At 41.4% G+C, this 25,248-nt stretch overlaps 1 protein-coding gene across 16 annotated transcripts in view; it reads left to right on the plus strand.

Moving 5' to 3' along the window:
- The window catches only part of Rimbp2 (RIMS binding protein 2), a 247,665-nt gene that overhangs the window by 111,864 nt on the left and 110,553 nt on the right, over positions 1–25,248 (plus strand). The gene's annotated exons all lie outside the window — the stretch shown is intronic.

Genomic DNA, 25,248 nt, shown 5'->3' on the forward strand with positions numbered 1-25,248 from the left:
TCTTTTAAATTTCTAATGTTTAAATGTTGAAAATTATCTAGGTACCTAAAAGCCACATAAAACTGTGGGGAACCCAGAGTCCAGGATTCTTCAATGTGAGAACCTGCAGACACATCTTTTGTTATTTTCCTAACCTTGCAATCCTGTAGGATTGAAATGTAAATAGCACCTCTGTTGACAATAGATCTAGAGAGACAGCGCAAGGCCAGCATGCTTAGAATCACATCATTTTCTGACCTCAAGTCTAGCTCAGTAGAAGGGATAATTTAAATGTGGCCTAGAGTGGCTCTCAACCCTTCTGTGACATTTCAGGTGACAGGTGCCTCTTCATTCACCTCTCCTGTCAGGAGGCACTGCTCTGTACTGGGAAGGTGTGAGGGCTGCTGGATTTAACAGGAACTGGTTTTCCCTTGCAATCTAAAGACACTTGCCTAGTGGAGGAGCTCTTGTCAGGAGGGGAGGGAGGCTGACTTTCCTTCTGCTGTGTACCCAGGTCTGTCATGTGTGGAGATAGTTCAGTCTTCCACTGACCCTGCCAAGGCTGTGGGTTGCCATACTCACTTATGTAGGTGAGAAGAGTTGGTGTTAGAGCCCCAGATAATTTGCTAATGCAACATTTATCTAGAAATTGAGGGGCTCTGGGCCCCATAGACCTTGACTGAATCCTGGCTGACTACTACTACCCATTAGGAACTAGAGCCCAGGCTGCTTTGTTTCTGGAACTCATGAGGACATCTGGGTTTGAGATCTGCCATGGAAAGGTAACCTTCTGGGTCTCTGGAAGCATGGCTCTGTTCTTTCCACAGGTGGCATCTGGGACTTGGGTGAACTCTGTGTTTGCACATTTAAGGTTGTCACTGAACCCCACCAGAATGCCTTCCACCCACAGAGAAGGCATGGAGGTGTGGCTTGTAGGGCTATGGGCCTCATGTGCTGCCTTCTCTAGCCTATAGTCAGTAGCTGCTAGGTGTATGGGCATTGTGCAATCAAAAGCTCCAGTCCTAGATGGCATACCCACTGTTGTTAAGAGACATACTTTGTCAAGAATTTTCTTTGCAATATTTTTTTGAGTCAGCATATTGCTATGTAACCCTACCAGAACTGGTACTCATTCTGCAGCCCAGGATAGCCTTGAATCAACAACCCACCTGCCTTAGCCTTCAGAGTCTGGGTTACAGGCATGTACCACCACCTCTGGCGGTGTCATATTTTTTATTTTAGTTTTAAAAACTTTTATATTTTATCAACAACTTCCATAACTATAGACAATAAACCATGATAACTCCCTCCTTCCCCTTGTTTTCCCCTTCACAACTCCATTCTCCATCATATCCCCTCTCTCTCAATTAGTCTCCTTTTAATTTTGATGTCATCATCTTTTCCTCCTGTTATGATGGTCTTGTGTAGGTAGTGCCAGGCACTTCAAGGTCATGGATATCCAGGCCATTTTGTTTCTGGAAGAGTGTATTGTAAGCAGTGCTACCTTTCCTTTGGCTCTTATATTCTTTCACTGCCTGTTCTGCAATGGACCTTGAGCCTTGGAAGGTGTGATAGAGATGTCTCAGTGCTGAGCACTCCTCTGTCACTCCTCCTCAGCACTATGGTGCCTTTTGAGTCATCCCAGATGTCACCACCTTCTGAAAAGAGAAGCCTCTCTAACAGAAAGTGAGAGTATCATTAATGTATGGGTATAACATTAAGACTGGTGCTTACTGGCAAGTTTAGTGAACATAATATATGTATTTAGTCAGATATCAGCAAGTGTTGCTCTCCTATTGATCATGACTTCCCCCATCACAGGTTTTCAGTGTAAGGCATATATTCCCTCCCATGGGTCAGACCTCTAGTCCAGTTAGAGAGCAGTTGGTTTCCCCTATATCATACATGTGGTATCATTTTTAATGGCTCATAAATTGTAACATCCTTGGTTACAATGTAGTAAAACATAAACAGATAAATTTTGGGCTGTTCCTAGAAGATAGCATGACACATTCAAGCCATGTTTTAGAATCACTATGGAAACAATCTGTGAGACTTTCTAGATCAGATTTATTGAGATGAAGGAGCCACTCTAACTTTGGCATTCCATTGGCTGGTATTCTGGACTGTATAAAAGGGAAGTGAGTGGGCTGAGCAGCTACATGTATCACTCTTTACTTCTGTCCTGCTGAGGTGGTTACTTGAGGCTGGTTTCCTGCCCCTGTTGTAAAGGACTCTCCTCTTGGAAATTGTAAGCTGAGATAAACATTTTTATTCCCCAAGTTGTTTCTGGTCAGTTATTTTGTCCCAGAAATGAGAAAGTAACTGATATAGTTGGATTACAACAAACTGTCTTCTCTCACATGAAGAACTCCCAGACTAAGTGTGAGGAGAGATGCCCAGACTTGTATTCTATTTTTTTCAGACTGGTATTCTATTTTTTAAAAATCCTCTTATTGACAACTCCCATACATATGTACAATATATCATGGTCATAATCCCCTTCAACCACCCTCTCGCTCCCCCTCCTGCCAGGTCCTCCGGCAGGTAGGGCTGTAGGAGAGCTGGTCCCACTGGTCTCTCCTTGGGGCTGAGTGGGATGGTGAGTGTTGGTGACTCAGAACCTCTTCTAGGCACCGGAGAAAAAGCACACTGAGTCAGGAGACTTGTTATAGCAGGATCTCACTTTATTGTTCATTATTTATTTATTTATTTGAGAGTGACAGACACAGGGAGAAAGACAGATAGAGGGAGAGAGAGAGGATGGGCGTGCCAGGGCTTCCAGCCACTGCAAATGAATTCCAGACGCGTGGGCCCCCTTGTGCATCTGGCTAACGTGGGACCTGGGGAACCGAGCCTCGAACTGGGGTCCTTAGGCTTCATAGGCAAGCGCTTAACCGCTAAGCCATCTCTTCAGCCCAGGATCTCACTTTATTGTAACAGGTGGGTGCCTATATAGTGTTCAGAATGAAGGCAGGCAGCTCAGGAAAGGATGAGGTATAAGGACCAATAGCATATCACAACTTTTGAAATGATTGGTTCTAAGCACGTGTGGGAACTGTAACTTTTTTGCAGAAGTAGCAGGCCAGAGGCAATTTGGCGCCCTGCTGAGTCATAGCTGGCCAGAGACAGGTCGCCAAACTTTAGCTAGGCTCAGGAAGTTCCACTAGGCCTCGCGTCCGGGCCTCTCAAGGTCCAACACCATCCCTTCCCTCTTCTCCACTGAATCCCTTCTCTCTTATTAGTCTCATTTCTATTTTGATGTCATCATATTTTGCCCTCTTGTTATGCAGGACTTATGTAGGTAGCATCAGCCACTGTGAAGTCATGAATGCCACGGCCCTTTGTGTCTAGAAGACAGTATTGCAAAGTACTCCTCCCCTTCCTTTGGCTTTTACATTCTTTCCCCCACCTCTTCTACTAAGCCTTGGAAAGTGATGGAGATGTCTCACTTACTGATGAACACTCCATTGTCACATCTTAGCATTTTGAGTTCTGAGTCACCCCAGTGCTCACTGCCATCTGAAAAAAGAAGTTTTTTTTAACCAAAAATGAGAATAACATGAATATATGGGCATAAACATAAGTATTTGAGGGGAGTTTGGTGGGCATAATATATTCATTTGATTAAGTTTTTAGTATCATGCAGTACCAGGCCTCAAGTCCAATCAGAGAGCAGTTGGTTTTCCTCATAACAGACATGCTACCATTGCACTAGTTGGTATATTTGGCTTGGCTGGCCTGGCATGAAGTTTGCAGAGTGGCATCCCTGTAACATGTGAAGTTATGTGCATGTATGCTTAGTTCAAGTTTATAATGATAACTTGAAAGTGTATAAAAATATCCATGTGGAAAGATGAGGTTTGGTTTCTCCCATTACTACATGGACCACTTATTGAGTAGAAGATGGGCTTGGCCTCAGCTCAGTACAATTTAAAACAGCTTGAGTTGCAGTTAAGATGGCGGCTTATGTACCATGCCAAAGCAGCCTAGGGGGTAAAAAGATGAAAAAAACAGCAAATACACACTTTTGCCAAAAAGTGAGGTGTATAGGAAATCAAAATGGTGGTGGAGAAGTAGAAGAGATCCAGAGCATGCACAGGCCGGCAAAAGCGGCCCCGGCAGGTCCGACAACCAGAACGGTGGCAGTGCAACCAAAAGCCAACAGACTCAGCTCCAGCCGCAGGAAAAGCAAGGTGAGGGGAACTTCCACTCACACCGGAGCTCTCTGCAACTCAAGAAACGTGAAGGAACAGCGGCAGTGAGCAATAGAGGAGCAGACCACGAGGTAGAAGAACACATGGAACAGCGAGAGAACCACAGCAGATGTGGCTTCCTCCCCTCCCCCACCGCTTGAGCCCAGCTCCAGCAAACAGAGAAGCAGTCCCAGGAAACAGGCACGCAAACTTGAGCAAACAGCAGGACCCAAGCAGGAGCAGAGTCCCACAGACATCAGCAGCTCCAGCACCAGCAGCAGTGGCCCCAGCAGTAGCAGATACAGCAGCAGCAGCTTCAGAAGCAGCAGTCGCAGATCCAGCAGCAGTGGAGGATCCAGCAGTGGCAGCTAAAGCAGCAGCAGCAGAGGCAGCAGCAGTGGTGGACCCAGTAGAGGTGACAGACCCAGAAGTGGCAGCTTTACCAGTAGTGGTGGTTCCAGCAGTGGGAATGCCCATCTGCAGGGCAACACTTGCCAGGCTTGGTTTGCCCCACAGGAAAAGCCAGTGCCCAGCTCCAGAAATCATAACAGTAGCCCAACGACCCAGCCATCAACTTGACTGAGACCAAAATCATCCAAAAAGGTAACTGGCATTGATTGCACCAGGGAAGGGTCTCACTTGGTCACAAGCTGACTTGGCTCCCTCAACAGACCAGAAATCTTAACCTCTTTGCTGCTAGAGGATCTGGTTATTATAATAACTACTCTTGTATAAATATTTGGTGCTGTTTTGATTGAATGTATACAGTGTTTAGTTAAATTTCAGAATCTACCTGTATTTTATTCCACTCAGCCTACTTGAATACTCCCATAGCAGGGAAACTCAATCCCTAGGAACACCATTGTAGATACTCTGAGAGCCTTAAGAGCCACACTAACACCTTAAGCTCCTATCCTGAAGATCTATAACATCAAATCAATTAATACAGCTAAGAATACCTAGCTAGGTAGAAAATCCAAGCCTTAAATTAATCCAAGATGCAAAAATATATACATTATAACACAAGAAACACTAAAAAGCAAGACAATATGAATCCACCTAAAAGTATTAATGCATCAGAAATAACCTCCAGTAACAACGAGTTAGAGGAAATGCCTGAGAAAGATTTCAAAAGAATGATTGTAAATATGTCCAAAGAACTCAGAGAACAAATCAAAGGAGTCAAAGAGGAACTCAAAGAGGAAATCAAAGGAATCAAAGAAGATGCAGGACACCAATTTCATGAACTAAAGAAGGCAATACAAAACATAAATAAGGAAATAGAAATAAAAAAGAAAAACCAGTCAGAATTACTAGCAATGAAGAACACAGTTAATGAAATAAAAACTTATGTAGAAAATCTCACCAGAAGAATGGACGAAGGAGAGGACAGAATATCTAAGCTAGAAGACCAGGTGGCAGATCTAATACAGTCCAACAAAGAGAAAGACAAACTTATAGAAAAGTATGAGTGGGAATTTCAAGATATTTGGGACACTATGAAAAGATCCAATATAAGAATTCAGGGCATAGTAGAAGAAGAAGAATTCCACTCCAAAGGCATAGTAGGCGGCTTCAACAAAATCATAGAAGAAAATTTCCCCCAAATTGGAAAAGAGTTGCCAATGCAGATACAGGAAGCCTTTAGAACCCCAGCCAAACAAAATCTGGAAAGAACCTCTCCTCGTCATATTATAATCAAATGACCAAACACACAAACCAGGGAAAAAATATTGAAAGCAGTTAGAGAGAAAAATCAAGTTACCAACAAAGGCAAGCCCAATAGAATTACAGGAGATAATTCAACACAAACTTTAAAAGCAAGAAGGGCTTGGAGTGATGTATTCCAAGATCTGAAAGATAACAACTGTCAACCAAGGTTACTTTATCCTGCAAAGTTATCCATTCAAATAGACAGAGAAATAAGGACATTCTATGACAAAAGCAGGTTAAAGGAGTGTTTGAAGACAAACCCAGCTCTACATAAAATACTTAATAGGATCCTCCATGCCAAAGAAAAAGGAAAGCACACATATAAGGAACCTGGAAAAAACAAACAATACTCAAATACTAGTTAACACAAGAAAGCAAAGGTAGAACCAGAACCACACAAAAAAAAAAAATGGCAAACATAAATTCCCACCTTTCAATAATAACTCTTAATATCAATGGCCTCAATGGCCCAACCAAAAGACATAGGTTTGCAGACTGGGTTACAAAGGAGGATCCTACAATTTGTTGTCTCCAAGAAACTCACCTTTCTACAAAGGATAGACATTATCTTAGGGTGAAAGGGTGGAAAATAGTGTTTCAAGCAAATGGGCCTAGAAAACAAGCAGGGGTTGATATCTTAATATCTGACAAGGTAGACTTCAGCCCAATGTTGGTCAAGAAAGATAAGGAAGGTCACTTTATATTGATTAAGGGCACACTCCAACAGGAGGACATGGCAATCCTAAACATATATGCACCTAAGATGGGGGCTCCCAAATTCATCAAACAAACACTATTAGAACTAAGGTCACAGATAACACCAAACGTAGTGGTGATGGGTGAATTTAAAACTCCACTCTGAACAATTGACAGGTCAACCCGGGAAAAAATAAACAGAGAGGTATCTGGACTAAATGAGGTCATAGAAGGAATGGACCTAACAGATATATACAGGACATTTCAACCAAAGGCTGCAGAATATACATTCTTTTCAGCAGCACATGGAACATTCTCTAAAATAGACCATATATTAGGACACAAAGCAAATCTTAACAAATTCATGAAAATTGAAATAATTCCTTGCATTCTCTCTGACCACAATGGAATTAAACTACAAATCAGCAGCAAGAAAGGCTATACAGCATACACAAAATCATGGAAACTAAACAATACACTATTAAATGATGAATGGGTCAATGAAGAAATCAAGAAGGAAATCAAATAATTTATAGAGTCAAACGATAATGAGAACACAACATACCAAAATCTTTGGCACACAATGAAGGCAGTTCTAAGAGGTAAATTTATAGCCTTAAGTGCCTATATTAAGAAATTAGAAAGGTCACAAGTAAACGACCTAATGTTCACCTTAAAGCCTTGGAAAAAGAAGAACAAGGCAAACCAAAAATCAGTAGGCGGGAAGAAATAATAAAGATTAGGACAGAAATTAATGAAATAGAAACAAACAAACAAACAAAAAATCCAAAGAATTAATGAAACAAACAGTTGGTTCTTTGAAAGGATAAACAAGACTGATCAACCCTTAGCAAATCTGACTAATAGAAGGAGAGAAGAGACATAAATTAATAAAATCAGAGATGAAAAAGTTAATATCACAACAGATTTCAGAGAAATTCAAAAAATCATAGGGACATACTATAAAAGCATATAGTCCACAAAGTATGAAAATCTGAAAGAAAAGGATGATTTCCTTGATTTATATGACCTACCTAAATTAAATCAAGATGAGATTAGTTACTTAAATAGACCTATAAAAAACATGGAGATTTGAACAGTTATCAATAATCTCCCACCTAAAAAAAGCCCAGGCCCAGATGGATACACGGCTGAATTTTACCAGACCTTCAAGGAAGAGCTAACACCATTTCTTCTTAACCTTTTCCAGGAAATAGAAAAGAAAAGGATTTCTACCAAACTCCTTCTATGAGGCCAGCATCACCCTGATACCAAAACCAGGCAAAGACAGAACAAAAAAAGAAAGTTACAGACCAAACTCCCTCATGAACATAGATGCAAAAATTCTCAACAAAATATTGGCAAACAGAATACAAGAGTATATCAGAAAGATCATTCACCCTGACCAAGTAGGCTTTATCCCAGAGATACATGGATGGTTCAAAATACACAAATCTATGAATGTAGTACATTATATAAATGGGTTGAAGGACAAAAATCACATGATCATCTCATTAGATGCAGAGAAAGCATTTGACAAAATCCAACATCCCTTCATGGTAAAAGTCCAAAGAGACTGGGAATAGAAGGAACGTATCTCAGTATAATAAAAGCTATTTATGACAAGCCTACAGCCAACATATTACTAAATGGGGAAAAACTGGAAGCTTTTCCACTAAAATAAGGAACTAGACAAGTGTGTCCACTATCCCCACTTTTATTTAACATAGTTTTGGAAGTCTTAGCCATAGCAATAAGGCAAGAGACAAACATAAAAGGGTTACAAATTTGAAAGGAAGAGATCAAGTTGTCATTATTTGCAGATGACATGATTCTATACATAAAGGACCCTAAAGACTCTACCAGCAAACTGTTAGAGCTGATAAAAATGTACAGCCATGTAGCTGGAGACAAAATAAATACATCAAAATCATTAGCTTTCCTATATGCTAACAACAAACACACAGAGGATGAAATCAGAGAATCACTCCCATTCACAATTGTATCAAAGAAAATAAAGTACCTTGGAATAAACCTAACCAAGGAAGTAAAGAATCTCTACAATAAGAACTTTAAAACACTCAAGCAAGAAATTGCAGAACACACTAGAAAGTAGGGAAACATCCCTTGTTCCTGGATTGGAAGAATCAATATTGTAAAAATGGCAATCTTACCAAAAGTAATCTACACATTTAATATAATCCCTATCAAAATTCCAAAGGCATTCTTCATGGAAATAGAAAAAACAGTCCAAAAATTCATTTGGAATCACAAAAAACCACAAATATCTAAAATAATACTGAGCAACAAAAATAAGGCTAGTGGTATCACCATACCTGATTTTAACCTATCCTACAGAGCCATAGTAACAAAAGCAGCATGGTACTGGCACAAAAACAGAAATGTAGATCATGGAACAGAATAGAGGACCCAGATGTAAGCCCAAGTAGCTATAGCCACCTGATATTCGATAAAAATGCCAAAAATATTCATTGTAGAAAAGACAGCCTCTTCAGCAAATGGTGTTGGGAAAATTGGATATATATCTGCAGAAGGATGAAAATAGATTCTTCTCTCTCGCCATGTACAAGAATTAAGTCCAAATGGATTAAAGACCTTAACATCCAACCTGAAACTCTGAAACTGCTAGAGGAAAAAGTAGGGGTAACCCTTCAACATATTGGTCTTGGCAAAGACTTTCTGAATACAACCCCAATTGCTCAGGCAATAAAACCACAGACTAATCACTGGGATCTCATGAAATTACAAAGATTCTGCACTGCAAAGGACACAGTGAATAAAACATAGAGGCAACCTACAGAATGGGAAAAAATCTTTGCCAGCTATGTATCTATCTGATAGAGGATTAATATCTATGATATACAAAGAACTCAAAAAGTTAAATAATAAGGAATCAAACAAGGCAATCAAAAAATGGGCTTTGGAGCTAAATAGAGCATTCTCAAAGGACGAAATACGAATGGCAGAGAAGCATCTAAAAAAATGTTCTGCATCACTAGTCATCAGGGAAATGCAGATTAAAACTACATTGAGGTATATACTTGGTAGCTGAGGCCAGTAAGTTAAAAGGAGACATAAAGGGAAGAGAAAGGAAGGGAGGAGGATAATTAATAGGTTGATATTATATATATATAAGTACAATTATTGTAATGGGGAGATAATATGATGGAGAATGGAATTTCAAAGGGGAAAGTGTGGGGGTGGGGAGGGAGGGAATTACCATGGGATATTTTTTTATAATCATGGAAAATGTTAATAAAAATTTATAAATTTAAGAAAGAAAATAATGTGGAGCTGGGCATGGTGGCTCACACCTTTAATCCCAGCACTTGGGGGGCAAAGGTAGGAGGATCACCATGAGTTCTAGGCCACTCTGAGATGATATAGTGAATTCCAGGTCAGCCTGGGCTAGAGCAAGACCCTACCTCAAAAAAAAAAAAAACAATAAATAAATAAGTAAGGTGGAGTGCAGTTGAAGAAGATAACCAACATTAACCTAAAGCCTCCAAACACATGCACACACATGTGCCCACCCACCCATGTGCAGCCACGCACATATGAACATGCATGCACACACACATACACTTGAAAACTAAAATAAAATAAATACAGATGAGGATCAGGCAGTGTGGAGGGGACAGTGCAAGAGCTCCAATCTCAACTGTCCACTATAGAAAGACACATACCATACACAGACAGTCAGACTGGATGCAAGAACATTCTAGACTGATGGTGATATGTTATATTCCTCCTCCAGTCAACTACACCTCAGCACCACACTGTGGGGGCCTGTGGTAGTTTGAATGTATTTCCCTCCATAGGCTCAGATAAAGCTTGTAACTTGTATCTCCAGCTTTCTGGCTGGAGGAGGTGTCACTGGGGGGCAGATTCTAGAGTCCAGCCTGAAAGTGTGACTGAGAGAGGAACTGAATTCCAACCCAAAGGTGTGCAGAGAAGCCAGGGTCCCCACTGTTTGCTGCTCTTGGTTTTTGCTGGTTGGTTGCTTGTTTCTCTCTGTTTGGATGTATGGAAGCAGCTTCTTCCGCCATTGATAGAACTTCTCCCCTGGATCTGTGAGCTTGAAATAAGAACCTTCCTCCCATAAACTGTGCCTGGTTTGGACGTTCATCCCAGCAATGTGAAAGCTGTCTACTACAGTACCATAGGACACTGGAAGCTGATGGACCAGAGTCCAGAACACATAAGTCAATAGGTCTGTGGCCCAGATATCCAGGAGGTTGAGGCTCTTATAGCTGAATAGATGCAACATCAACTATATGTCTTGTGACCTTCTCCAGAGGCTCTGCACATGAGACCAACAAGGACTGGGTGATCGTGGGATGGAAGGGCAGAAGATGATGGGAGGGCAAAACAGAGAGCTTCATGAAGGGCACTGGACATTGGCTGAGAGCAGGAGGAAAATGTCACAACTTGAGTCTCTGATGGACACAGATGACCACAGAAAGGTGGCAATAGAAGGCTCTGGAGACAGTGAATGTCCAAAGGAGTGTCTCCTATGCATGACCCTGGGGAAAACAAGCAAGGAACAGGCTATACTATTCATGGTGGTAGTGGACAATGGAGGTAGCAAACCGTGAACGAAAGATGTACAGAGCTTCGGGAAAGAGTCCTCACAGGGGAGGTGAACAAAGGGCTTAACATTGCTCTGCACACAGTTTCAGTGTCTAAGCTAGACACGTTCTTCCACTTCCTAAAGTCTCGCCCAGTCGTCCCACGCCCTTGCTAAGTCAACACTACTGGTTGGCATCTACTTATTCCATGAGAAAAGGAAGGCATAAGGGGATTATTAGCCTGAGAGAGTGGCCTTAGCACTAGCAAGCGGCATGTGGGGCTTGTGCTAGGCAGCATGTATCTCAAACACAGATCACAGATTTGGGCTCTGACCCCAAAAATGTCTCTAACCGGGAGATTTTTAAAGGTTGCACCTCCCTTCCCCACCATCTAGGGACTGCAGGCAGAGCCTGAGGGACTAAGAGAATCTTGGGAAGAAGCTTCTAAACAAACAAACTTACACACATGTTGTGCCACCTTACCACTCAGTGTAGAGCCCAAGGCCTGAGACCATGTCTGTATATATCCATCCTCTAGAGGAATTACCACACTGGCCATCCAGAGTTAATAAAAAGACAACCAGGAGAGATTAAATGCACATTTGTGTAAAATGACTTCACAGGGGATTAAGAATCAAAGCTAGAGAGATGGCTTAGTGGTTAACAAGTGCTTGTCTGCGAAGCCTAAAAACTCACATTTGAATCTCTAGGTCCCACATAGACAGGTGCACAGGGATGCAGGCATGCAGTGTCATACATGTGCACAAGGGTGTGCACGCATCTGGAGTTCATTCACAGCAGCTGAAGGCTCTGGCATGCCCATTCTCTCTCTTTCTCTCTCAAAATAAATAATAAAAAAATTAAAAGAAATTTAAGCCAGGCATGGTGGCACATACCTTTAGTCCCAGCACTCAGGAGGCAGAGGTAGGAGGATCACTATGACTTCAAGGCCACCTTGAGACTGCAGAGTGAATTCCAGGTGAACCTGGGCAAAAGTGAGACCCTACCTTAAAAAATGGTTTAAAAAAAAAAAAAAACGAATCAATGAATTGGCTATAGTAAGATCCTACCTCAAGAAAACCAAAAATAAATAAAATAAATAAGACTCTGTGGGAGTATTGAATAATTTTCATCCCAGTGTAACAACTTTACTTTTACTTGCAAAGGTAAATTTGATTTAAGGAGAACAATACCTGTCATATTAAGGGAGAGTTTGAACATGAATGTGACTGGCCTCTTGAATTTGTCTCTCACATCTGTTAATTCATTTTAGCTTTATAGGTCTAGAAAATCTGCAAAAGTATCATAGTTTTATGTCTAGACACATGTGATTACATCATGAATTATAAATACAAACACATTGTGCTCAGATATAGACAGTGTCATCATAACATGCAAATGTAATACTATAGAAGAAAGCTATGACTACTATCACTCATAACATCATAATCAGAACTTACACCAGCACTGATTGTGCTTGATAATTTTTCTTTCTGAGAAAGCTTTGTAGTGGTACCTATTGACATGGGTGGGGACAATGGAGTCGCTGGAGTAGAGGAAGGAGAAGTGAAAAAGAGAGAGATCAATGGAGAGGAACAGAAGAAAGAAAGAGTGGAAGAGAGGCCCTGAAAGTTCTAAAGTCCCTCCTGCCCCTTGGGGTCATGCCTAGGATAGCCAACTATGTTACCTGAATCACAGGGATTCAGAGGGCCTGGACTTGGGGGCTAGTCCCACATGCCAAGTGTGATTATAGAAAATCATTTAACCCTTCCAAGTATTCTTGGCAATTTAATGAGATGAAATCATTTAAATATGAATACTATTATGCAAATGAAGAGACAGCCACTAAAGTAATCACATCTGGTTTCCCAAAGTAGGCAGGGAACAATTCCAAACCTCTAAGCTTGCATGTACTCTGAGAAAAGCCTATGAGTGCTTTTGAACCCTAACTGGCATCACACACAGGATTCCTGGCCGGCTTGATGGCATGGCATCACAAAGGTGCCCACAATGCGATACAGAGAGGCACATTGTGCTACTCAGAAACTGTTTTCCCAATAGGCTACAGATAAGCTCAGAGGGAGAGAGAGTGGATACAGCAGACAAAACAGGTTTGAATACAAATACATGAGACTTGCATGTTATACAGCCTCTGATAATAGTTGCAATTTATCAGTGTCTGTTCCAGAGATGTGTGCATAGACTTGGCATGGAAAACAAACACTGTTAAAGACATATTTAGTCATCCTTGTTAGTGCTATTGGAACACAAGCTGTCCCAAGGCAGATCTTCTCCACCCAAAACAACAAGATCGATCTTAGGGGGAAAGTTCAGAAGCTGCTTAGCTAGGGAGATAAAAAATTGGAATACAGGGTTGGGAAGATAGCTCAGCTGGTCAAGTGGTAAGGACTGAGTTCAACCCCCAGACCCATGTAAAAGCATCTACTCTTCCAACTCCTACGCATCTTGTATCACATTTTTTTCCTGCATATAAGCTAGTTCTTATCTGTACAAAGTGCTTACCTCAGAACATGTACTCTTACTAATTCAGGTCCAGTGCTTCAGTTAAAACTCTTGCTCCTGAGACTGAATTAATTACAACACGAATTCTTATTTTTCTTTTCTATTTTTTTTTCTTTTGGTTTTTCAAGGTAGGGTCTCATTCTAGCCCAGGCTGACCTGGACTATGGAGTCCCAGGATGGCCTCGAACTCACAGCAATCCTCCTATCTCTGCCTCCCAGAGCTGGGATTAAAGGTGTGCACCACCACGCCCAGCACAACACAAATTCTTGATAAAATTCCCTCTTTGGGCTGGAAAGGTGACTCAGTAGTTAAGGTGCTTATCTGCAAAGCCTAATGGGCCAGGTTCAATTCCCTAGTACCCACAAAATGATGGAGCATGCATGTGGAGTTCATTTCCAGGGGCTAACGGCCCTGGCATGCACATTCTCTTTGTCTCTCTTCTGTCCATCTCTGCTTGCAAATAAATTTAAATATTTTTAATTCCTTCTAAAGTAATAAATATAGAACCTTTCCAGTTTTGGCCTGTGATGACACATGTTTTAATTTGACCATTTATAATAAAATTGCACAGGCAACATTTCTCCTTAAGTCTGGTTGTTCTCCTATTGCTGAGACATGGAAAATTAGCAATGATAAGCTGAGGTCAATACCATAGGCTAACCTAGTATATAGCACCACTTGGTCAACACCCTGCCAGGATTGGATTTGTACATCCAATAGCATGAACTGGACTACAAACCCTTGAATGATCACTTAGAGCATAGTCTCGATAGCCTGAGTAAAGCTGAAAAGCAACCATGTGGATCACAGAAGGAATGACAAAAGGCATACCACATGCAGAAAATGTAGTCTACTTCATCAATGCAGACATTTTAGCCCATAGAACACTATTGTATTTTGAATACTCCATGCTCCATGTGGGATATGATATCCAGGTATTTAACAGGACCCACTCCCTGCACCTGTCTTTATGGAACCCCTGGAATTGGACTAAGTGGATTTTATTGGATGTGGAAGACTGTTGGATGGATTGACTATATTATAATTATCATTATGTGCTATTTAGTTTACAATTTTATTTTTTGCCTTTTGTTGTCATGTGTTGTAACAACTAAGGATTTGTTAATTTAAGATGCTTTAAGATACCTTATGGTACACATGAAGCATCTGGGGGTGGAATGACAAGAACACCTTGCTAACCAGGTAGCACAACTTGTGACATAGTAAACAGTGTAAACAAGGCTCTGCCCTTGCAGTGTGTATCTTACAATGTGTGCCATATGATAAACAAGGCCACACTGGGCAACAATGCGTAAAGATGTAAATACAAACATGGCTGCACTCTCTAACTGAGTGAAGAGGTGGAGCCACATTGCCCAGCCAGAGGCAGACACCACAGGGAGCTCCATGCCTGGCTGTTAACTTGGAATGTCATGAGTATAGTTGATAAGTGTAAAGGGATGAATAAATCATATCGATAATAAAGCATATTGACTCCTGCCTGGTAACCCATTACCGCTAGGCCATCTCTCCAGCCCTAGATCCTATTTATGAGTACCCATCGCAGTACATTCACAGAGTTCAGATGTGGGAACAACCCAGTGTCCATCATGCCCATCAAGCTGAATGGGCAGATCACGTATGGTATATGCACACCACACAATATTATTGGACCTGAAAAGAAGATTGGGGGCTGGAGAAATGGCTTAGCAGTTAAGTTCTTGCCTGTGAAGCCTAAGGACCCCGGTTCGAGGCTCGGTTCCCCAGGTCCCACGTTAGCCAGATGCACAAGGGGGGCACGCGTCTGGAGTTCGTTTGCAGTGGCTGGAAGCCCTGGCGCGCCCATTCTCTCTCTCTCCCTCTATCTGTCTTTCTCTCTGTGTCTGCCGCTCTCAAATAAATAAATAAATAAATGAACAAAACATAATTAAAAAAAAAAGAAGATTGGGTCATCACATGGATGAGACTCAAAAGCACAACAGTTCACATTATGTTCAACATTCATAGTAAGTAAGTCAATAGAAACAGGAAGTGTATTTATGGCTGCCAGAACTAGCCAGTAATCTGGTTAGGGTGCCTGTTAAGACTTGTGATACCAGGCTCTGCTTAGGACACCTTCAGGGTGATGTTTTGCTACCTGTGATCTCAGCATGACCTGCCAACTGTGGAATGGCATCTTGGTAAAATGTGACCCATGGGTAGGCTTGTTCAATACCCACAGTGTACAAAAGCTCATAAACTATCCCCAACTCCTTAAAGGGATTCAAGGATGTCTATAATAAAAAAGCAGTAATGAGACATGACCACTTAGAATAATGACTAAAAGAAGAAAAAGGAAATGATGACAGGGAAGTTTATAGCCAGAAATTTTACACATAGGACATTCTCTGATGGCTGCAGAATGCCTTTGAGCTTGGAATTCACCAACCACTAATGTGGACTGGAAGTCACATCAGTTGTAACTATGTTAATGTAAGCAATGAGCTTCCATGGTACCCTTCACAAATGACAAGGCCATGAAAACATTAAGTGACTTTCTAAAAGCATTAGTTTCTTCAAGAGGTGATCTATCAGTGTATGTAGAAGGAACACATCTTACCTAAGAATCCCACCAGCCTTCTTCCCCTCCTTCCAGCCTGGCCTTCTCTGCCTTACAAATTTTACAGTAAGCCCACTTCCCACTTGGGATATACCAATGCATAAGGACACTGGTTTTGCAAACTGGCCCCAAAGGAGTGATGTAAGTGCAAACTACAGGGATGGGTCAGCTATCTGTGCTACCACAGACATATTTTTTGGTGCTTATTCCTAAATGGGACATCTGTATCACTACTTCAAAGGCTCAGGGGATATCATAGAAGAAAGAAAAAGAATTTAAAAGTCTGGGCTGGAGGGATGGCTTCATGGTTAAGGCATTTGCCTGCAAAGCCAAAGGACCCAAGTTCAATTCCTTCTCCCACGTTGGCCAGATGCATAAGGAGGCACATGTGTTGGAGTGGCTGGAGGCCCTGGCACGCCCATTCTTTCTCTCTCTCTCTCTCTCTCTCTCTCTCTTTCTCTTTCCCCTCTTTCTCTGTCAAATAAGTAAAAATAAAATATTTTAAAAGAATGTAAGAGACAGAGGATGGAGGAGTGATGTAAAATGCTGCTTCAACTGCCTTGGGATTGAAAAATGACATTCCCATTGCATTTATGACCTCACAGCAAATTTTATTAGCTTCACAAGAGCTGCACATGATTGGGCCCATCAACATTTCATCATGGATGAGGACGGGCTCATAGGACCTCATTCCTCAGTTAATGGCTACTTGAGACAAAGTGGTGCTCTTCAGTGGTGTTGCGACTGGTAAATTGCCCATACCCCAGTAAGTAAGGTCCACCGATGTTCATGCAAGTAACCTTGATTAAATTCGGCAGAAATTGCACAGAAAAAGAGACATAAAATTAGAAGAGGAATAAGAGAAGGCAACTGGGATGAATGTGATCAAAATACATTGCACATGTATAAAATTCTCAAAATAATACATAATATATATTACAGTTCTCTTCCCAAAGACTGACCACTTTGATTACTGATGACAGACTGGATTTCCTTTTGGCCAGACAAACTCAGAGAACTCAAGCTGTATTTTTTCTTAAATTTTTTTTTTTTAAATTTATTTATTTGAGAGCGATAGACACAGAGAGAAAGACAGACAGCGGGAGAGAGAGAGAATGGGCGCGCCAGGGCTTCCAGCCTCTGCAAACGAACTCCAGACGCATGAGCCCCCTTGTGCTAACGTGGGACCTGGAGAACCGAGCCTCGAACCAGGGTCCTTAGGCTTCACAGGCAAGCGCTTAACCGCTAAGCCATCTCTCCAGCCCCGTATTTTTTCTTTTAAAGCAGCAGGTTTCTTTATTTTTTTTTATTTAATTTTTATTAACATTTTCCATATTTAACTTTTTGAGTTCTTTGTATATCCTCTACCAGATATATAGCTGGCGAAGAATTTTTCCCATTCTGTAGGTTGCCTCTTTGCTTTTTTCACTGTGTCCTTTGCAGTGCAAAATCTTTGTAATTTCATGAGGTCCCAGTGATTAATCTGTGATTTTATAGCATGAGCAATTGGGGTTGTATTCAGAAAGTCTTTGCCAAGACCAATATGTTGAAGGGTTTCCTCTACTTTTTCCTCTAGCAGTTTCAGAGTTTCAGGTCTGATGTTAAGGTCTTTAATCCATTTGGACCTAATTCTTGTGTATGGAGAGAGAGAGAAGAATCTATTTTCATCTTTCTGCAGATATATATCCAGTTTTCAAAACACCATTTGCTGAAGAGGATATCTTTTCTCCAATGAGTATTTTTGGCATTTTTATTGAATATCAGGTGGCTATAGCTACTTGGGCTTACATCTGGGTCCTCTATTCTGTTCCACTGATCTACATGTCTGTTTTTGTGCCAGTACCATGCTGTTTTTGTTACTATGGCTCTGTAGTATAGGTTAAAATCAGGTATGGTGATACCACCAGCCTTATTTTTGTTGCTCAGTATTATCTTAGATATTTGAGGTTTTTGGTGATTCCAAATGAATTTTTGGATTGTTTTTTCTATTTCCATGAAGAAAGCCTTTGGAATTTTGATAGGGATTGCATTAAATGAGTAGATTGCTTTAGGTAAGATTGCCATTTTCACAATATTGATTCTTCCAATCCAGGAACAAGGGATGTTTCTCCACTTTCTAGTGTCTTCTGCAATTTCTCGCATGAGTGTTTTAAAGTTCTCATTGTAGAGATTCTTTCCTTCCTTGGTTAAGTTTATTCAAGGTACTTCATTTTTTTTTTTTTGATGCAATTGTGAATTGGAGTAATTCTCTGATTTCATCCTCTGTGTGTTTGTTGTTAGCATATGTAAAGGCTACTGATTTCTGTGTATTTATTTTGTATCCTGCTACATTGCTGTAGGTTTTGATCAGCTCTAACAGTTTGCTAGTAGAGTCTTTAGGGTCCTTTATGTATAGAATCATGTCATCTGCAAATAATGACAACTTGATCTCTTCCTTTCCAATTTATAACACTTTTATGTGTGTCTCTTGCCTTATTGCTATGGCTAAGACTTCCAAAACTATATTAAATAAAAGTGGGGACAGTGGACACCCTTGTCTTGTTCCTTATTTTAGTGGAAAAGCTTCCAGTTTTCCCCCATTTAGTAATATGTTGGCTGTAGGCTTGTCATAAATAGCCTTTATTATATTGAGATATGTTCCTTCTATTGCCAATCTCTTTGGACTTTTACCATGAAGGGATGTTGGATTTTGTCAAATGCTTTCTCTGCATCTAATGAGATGATCATGTGATTTTTGTCCCATTTATGTAATGTATTACATTTATAGATTTGCGTATGTTGAACCATCCCTGCATCTCTGGGATTAAGCCTACTTGGTCAGAGTGAATGATCTTTTTGATATACTCTTCTATTCTGTTTGCCAATATTTTGTTGAGAATTTTTGCATCTATGTTCATGAGGGAGATTGGTCTGTAATTTTCTTTTTTTGTTCTATCTGTGCCTGGTTTTGGTATCAGGGTGATGCTGGCCTCATAGAAGGAGTTTGGTAGAATTCCTTCTTTTTCTATTTCCTGGAAAAGCTTAAGAAACAATGGTGTTAGCTTGTCCGTGAAGGTCTGGTAAAATTCAGCCGTGAATCCATCTGGGCCTGGGCTTTTTTTCGTTGGGAGATTATTGATAACTGTTTGGATCTCCATGTTTGTTATAGGTCTATTTAAGTGATTAATCTCATTTTGATTTAATTTAGGTAATGTCATATAAATCAAGGAAATCATCAATTTCTTTCAGATTTTCATACATTGTGGAGTATATGCTTTTATAGTATGTACCTATGATTTTTTGAATTTCTCTGGAATCTGTTGTGATGTTACCTTGTTCATCTCTGATTTTATTAATTTGTGTCTCTTCCCTCTTTCTTTTGGTCAGATTTGCTAAGGGTTTATCAATCTTGTTCATTCTTACAAAGAACCAACTCTTTGTTTCATTAATTCTTTGGATTGTTTTTTGTTTGTTTGTTTGTTTGTTTCTATTTCATTAATTTCTGCCCTAATCTTTGTTATTTCTTCCCATCTACTGATTTTTGGTTTGCCTTGTTCTTCTTTTTCCAAGGCTTTAAAGTGAAGCATTAGGTCGTTTACTGGCGACCTTTCTAATTTTTTAATATAGGCACTTAAGGCTATAAATTTACCTCTTAGAACTGCCTTCATTGTGTCCCAGAGATTTTGGTATGTTGTGTTCTCATTATCATTTGACTCTATAAATTGTTTGATTTCCTTCTTGATTTCTTCATTGACCCATTCATCATTTAGCAGTGTATTGTTTAGTTTCCATGATTTTGTGTATGCTGTATAGCCTTTCTTGCTACTGATTTGTAGTTTAATTCCATTGTGGTCAGATAGAATGCAAGGCATTATTTAAATTTTCCTGAGTTTGTTAAGATTTGCTTTTTGTCCAAATATATGGTCTATTTTAGAGAATGTTCCATGTGCTGCTGAAAAGAATGTATATTCTGCAGCCTTTGGATGAAATGTCCTGTATATATCTGTCAGGTCCATTCCTTCTACGAACTCATTTAGTCCAGATGCCTCTCTGTTTATTTTTTCCTGGGATGACCTGTCAATTGATGAGAGTGGAGTGTTAACGTTACCCACGACCACTGTGTTTGGTGTTATCTGTGACCTTAGTTCTAATAGTGTTTGTTTGATGAATTTGGGAGCCTCCATGTTAGGTGAATATATGTTTAGGATTGTAATGTCTTCCTGTTGGAGTGTGCCCTTAATCAATATAAAGTGACCTTCCTTAACTTTCTTGACTAACGTTGGACTAAAGTCTACCTTGTCAGATATTGGGATAGCAACCCCTGCTTGTTTTCTAGGCCCATTTGCTTGAAACACCATCTTCCAACCTTTCACCCTAAGATAATATCTATCCTTTGTAGAAAGGTGAGTTTCTTGGAGACAACAAATTGTACGATCCTGCTTTGTAACCCAGTCTGCAAACCAATGTCTTTTCGTTGGGGCATTGAGGCCATTGATATTAAGAGATATTATTGAAAGGTGTGTATTTATGTTTGCCATTTTTTTTGTGGTTCCGGTTCTACATGTGCTCTTTGTGTTAACTAGTAGTTGAGTATTGCTTGTTTTTTCCAGGTTCCTTATATGTGTGCTTTTCCTTTTCTTCAGCATGGAGGATCCTATCAAGTATTTTATGTAGAGCTGGTTTTGTCTTCAAATACTCCTTTAACCTGCTTTTGTCATGGAATGTCCTTATTTCTCCATCTATTTGAATGGATAACTTTGCAGGATAAAGTAACCTTGGTTGATAGTTGTTATCTTTCAGAACTTGGAATATATCACTCCAAGCCCTTCTGGCTTTAAAAGTTTGTGTTGAATAATCTGCTGTAATCCTGATGGGCTTGCTTTTGTAGGTAACTTGATTTTTCTCTCACTGCTTTCAATATTTTTTCTTTAGTTTGTATGTTTGGTAGTTTGATTATAATATGGCGAACAGAGGTTCTTTCCAGGTTTTGTCTGGCTGGGGTTTATTCTAAAGGCTTCCTGTATCTGCATTGGCATCACTTTCCCAATTTGGGGGAAATTTTCTTCTATGATTTTGTTGAAGACACCTACTATGCCTTTGGAGTGGAATTCTTCTCCTTCTACTATGCCCTGAATTCTTTTTTTTTAAATTTTTTTTAAATTTACTTATTTATTTGAGAGCAACAGACACAGAGAGAAAGACAGATAGAGGGAGAGAGAGATAATGGGCGCGCCAGGACATCCAGCCTCTGCAAACGAACTCCAGACGCGTGTGCACCCTTGTGCATCTGGCTAACGTGGGACCTGGGGAACCTAGCTTCGAACCGGGGTCCTTAGGCTTCACAGGCAAGCGCTTAACCGCTAAGCCATCTCTCCAGCCCTGCCCTGAATTCTTATATTGGATCTTTTCATAGTATCCCGAATAACTTGAAATTCCCACTCATACTTTTCTATAAGTTTGTCTTTCTCTTTGTTGGCCTGTATTAGATCTGCCACCTGGTCTTCTAGCTTAGATATTCTGTCCTCTACTTCATCCATCCTACCGGTGAGATTTTCTACAACGTTTTTTATTTCATTAACTGTGTTCTTCATTGCTAGTAATTCTGACTGGTTTTTCTTTATTATTTCTATTTCCTTATTTGTGTCTTGTATTGCCTTCTTTATTTCATTAATTTGGTGTCCTGCATCTTCTTTGATTCCTTTGATTTCCTCTTTGACTCCTTTTATTTGTTCTTTGACCTCTTTGAACATATTTATAATCATTCTTTTGAACTCTTTCTCAGGCATTTCCTCTAACTTGTTCTCACTGGAGGACATTTCTGATGCATTAATACTTTTAGGTGGATTTATATTGTCTTGCTTTTTAGTGTTTCTTGTGTTATAATGTATATATTTTTGCATCTTGGATTAAGTTAATGCTTGGATTTTCTAGCTAGCTGGGTATTCTTAGCTGTATCAATTGATTTGATGTTGTATATTTTCACAGTAGGAGCTTAAGGTGTTAGGTGTGGCTCTTAAGACTCTCAGAGTATCTACAATGGTATTCCTAGGGGTTGAGTTTACATGCTATGGGAGTATTCAAGTAGGCTGAGTGGAATAAAATACAGGTAGATTGTAAAATTTAACTAAACACTGTACACATTCAATCAAAAACAGCCCCAAGTATGTATGCAAGAGTAGTTGTTATAATGACCAGATCCTCTATCAACAAAGAAGTTAAGATTTCTGGTGTGTTGAGGGATCCAAGTCAGCTTGTGACCAAGTGAGACCCTTCCCTGGTGCAATGCCAGTTACCTTGGATGATTTTGGTCTCAGTCAAGTTGCTGCCTGGGTCGTTGGGCTACTGTTCTGATTTCTGGAGCTGGGCACTGGCTTTTCCTGCAGGGCCAACTGAGTCTGGCAAGTGTGGCCCTGCAGATCAGCACCCCTGCTGCTGGAACTGCTGTGCTAAAGCTGCCGCTGCTGGGCCTGTAGCCGCTGCTCCTGCCTCTGCTGGTGCTGCTGTAGCTGCCATTTCTGGAGCCACTGCTGCTGCTGAAGCTGCTGCTGCTGGGTCCACTGCCACAGCTGCCACTGAAGCTGCTGCTGCCGGATCTGCCACTGCTGCCGCTCCTGGGTCTGCTGCTGTCGGGGCCGCTGTTGCTGGTGCTGGAGCCACTGATGTTGCTGCCGAACTCTGCTCCTGCTTGGGTCCCTCTGTCTGCCCAAGTTGGCTTGGCCACGTCCCAGGACTGCTGCTCTGTTCGCCGGAGCTGGCCTCAGGCGGTGGGGGAGGGGAGGGAGCCACAGCTGCTCTGGTTCTCTCGCTGTTCCACGTGTTATTCTACCTCGTGGTCTGCTCCTCCATTGCTCACTGCCTCTCTCCTTTCACGTTTCCTGAGTTGCAGAGAGCACCTGTGTGAGTGGAAAATCCCCGTACCTGCCTTTTCCTGAGGCTGGAGCCCGGCCTGGTGGCTTTCTGGTGCGCCGCTGCTGAGGCGGTTGGCAGAGCTGTTGGGGCCGCTTTTGCCGGCCTGTGCGGGCTCTGTATGGTCTGGATCTCTTCTACTTCTCTGCTGCCGCTTCAAATTCCTATACACATCACTTTTTAGTAAAAGTGTGTATTTTGCTGAGTTTTTTTGGTCTTTTTTCTCCTCTAGGCTGCTTTGGCGTGGTACCTACGCCGCCATCTTAACCGGATGTCTGAAATAGTCCACATCCTTTTTGATACAGGGTCTCTCAATTCGTCTAGATTAGGTAGCCAGCAAGCCTAGGGGATCCATCTTGCCTTTCTCTCCCCAGTGCTGGGATCACAGGCCATGTAGCCACACCCAGCATTTGACATGCAAACTCAGGTTTTTGTGGAAAGCACTTTACTCACTGAGTCATCTCTCTAGCACTCTGAATTTATTTATTTTTTTTGCCTGTAATTCTTCTGAATGTTCCAGAAAATCAGAACCAGGTGATAGCTAGTTAATTCATTAGTGAACATTAATCTGTTATTGATCCTTTCTATATTGGCCCTGTGAGGAGGATTTAGGATCTAGTCCCCAGAAGGTCTGAAGTCTGGTCACAGAACCATCTGTCAGTCAGGTTAACTGTATGTGTCTGCTCCTTCTGGCTGTGCACTCATCTGCAGAGGGGAATAGATTGATGCTTTCCTGTCTGTGGCACAGGCCCTGAAATTGCACAGAAGAATGCTGAGCCTCCCTACTGTCTTTACTGCATCCACTGCCCTAACTGGTGATCCTGAGCATTCTTCCTTTTTTTTGAACTTAAAGGATCAAAGGCTATAACTATGTGTATTTCTTAGGCGTTAACTATCTGAGATAGATGGAGTTGGGTCATCTGTTTTCACTATGTTACTCCAGGTCAAGAAGATGAGGGCAGGTGAGACCCTGTGCAGGTAACACACACTGTGATAGGCCCCAACACTGTGATAGGCCCCTATCACAGTACTGACCATTCACAAATCACAGTCTCCCCATCTTGAGGCTGTAGGTATGTGTGGCTGAACTTAATTATAGAGCCCTCAGATGTTGTCAGCAGTCACTGATTGCTACCCTATGACAAGGGCCTATTACCACACGGCTTGAACTACTTACATTCATGTGACAGTGGTGTCTGGGTCCTGGCCGTCTCACCCCAGCTGTGGCAACTCTGCTACTCAGATAGCAGTAGCACCAGATTGAGTTAAATCCAGCCAGTCCTCCCCCCTCTTCTTCCTGGGGACTATCACTGCTGCCACCACCCACATTTGTGGCTGGAGATGAATTTGTCATATTGCAGCTCTGAGCCCACAGCCCTGGAGGCCTTCTGGTCTTAACCACACAGCCAAGACATATGGCAATCTCTGTTGGGTGGGCTTGGTTACTTCAGAGCAGTGTCTGCTTCCCTGGTGGGCAGCTCTGCTCCTCACTCTGTATCGCCTATAAAGCTTTTAGGTTAAGTTCTGCTGCCGAGTCTTAGCTGAATAAAGGGTGAGTACTGGGCATATGCTGTAATGCAGTAGAGGACACATTGGCTTAAGTTACAATGCCTCTTTCTGTGCCTACTCTGGACTTCTTTGAGGGTGAACCCTCATGCTTAGTGACATGCTCATAACTTATGGTTCAGCCTTGGGGCTGTGCAAGCTCAACCCAGCCTCTTCTTCCTTCTCTTTGTCACTGACTGGGTTTTCAGAGTCTCCTCACAGAGCTGTGGCTCTGCTGAGATGGTCTGTGATTCTTCATGTGCAGGATGGGGTGGGGATGTTGGGTTTTGAGGGTGATGCTGATTGATTTCTGGAACCTCTTCCTATGTCTGGCTCCTCACCATGGGAACCAGGGTAGTAAGTAGGCTTAAAGTGTAAGTTTGTTCTTGGAGCAATTTAGAGACACCAGAGGAGGAGATGACCTTGTCTGGTACTGTCATGAGTGTCCCCTGCTGGGTCAGATAAATCCAGTTCCTTTTTCTTGGTAGGTTTGACTTCCGTGCCTGCACCCAGTGAGAT

Source organism: Jaculus jaculus, chromosome 8, assembly GCF_020740685.1.
Source record: "Jaculus jaculus isolate mJacJac1 chromosome 8, mJacJac1.mat.Y.cur, whole genome shotgun sequence".
Taxonomy (NCBI): Eukaryota; Metazoa; Chordata; class Mammalia; order Rodentia; family Dipodidae; genus Jaculus; species Jaculus jaculus.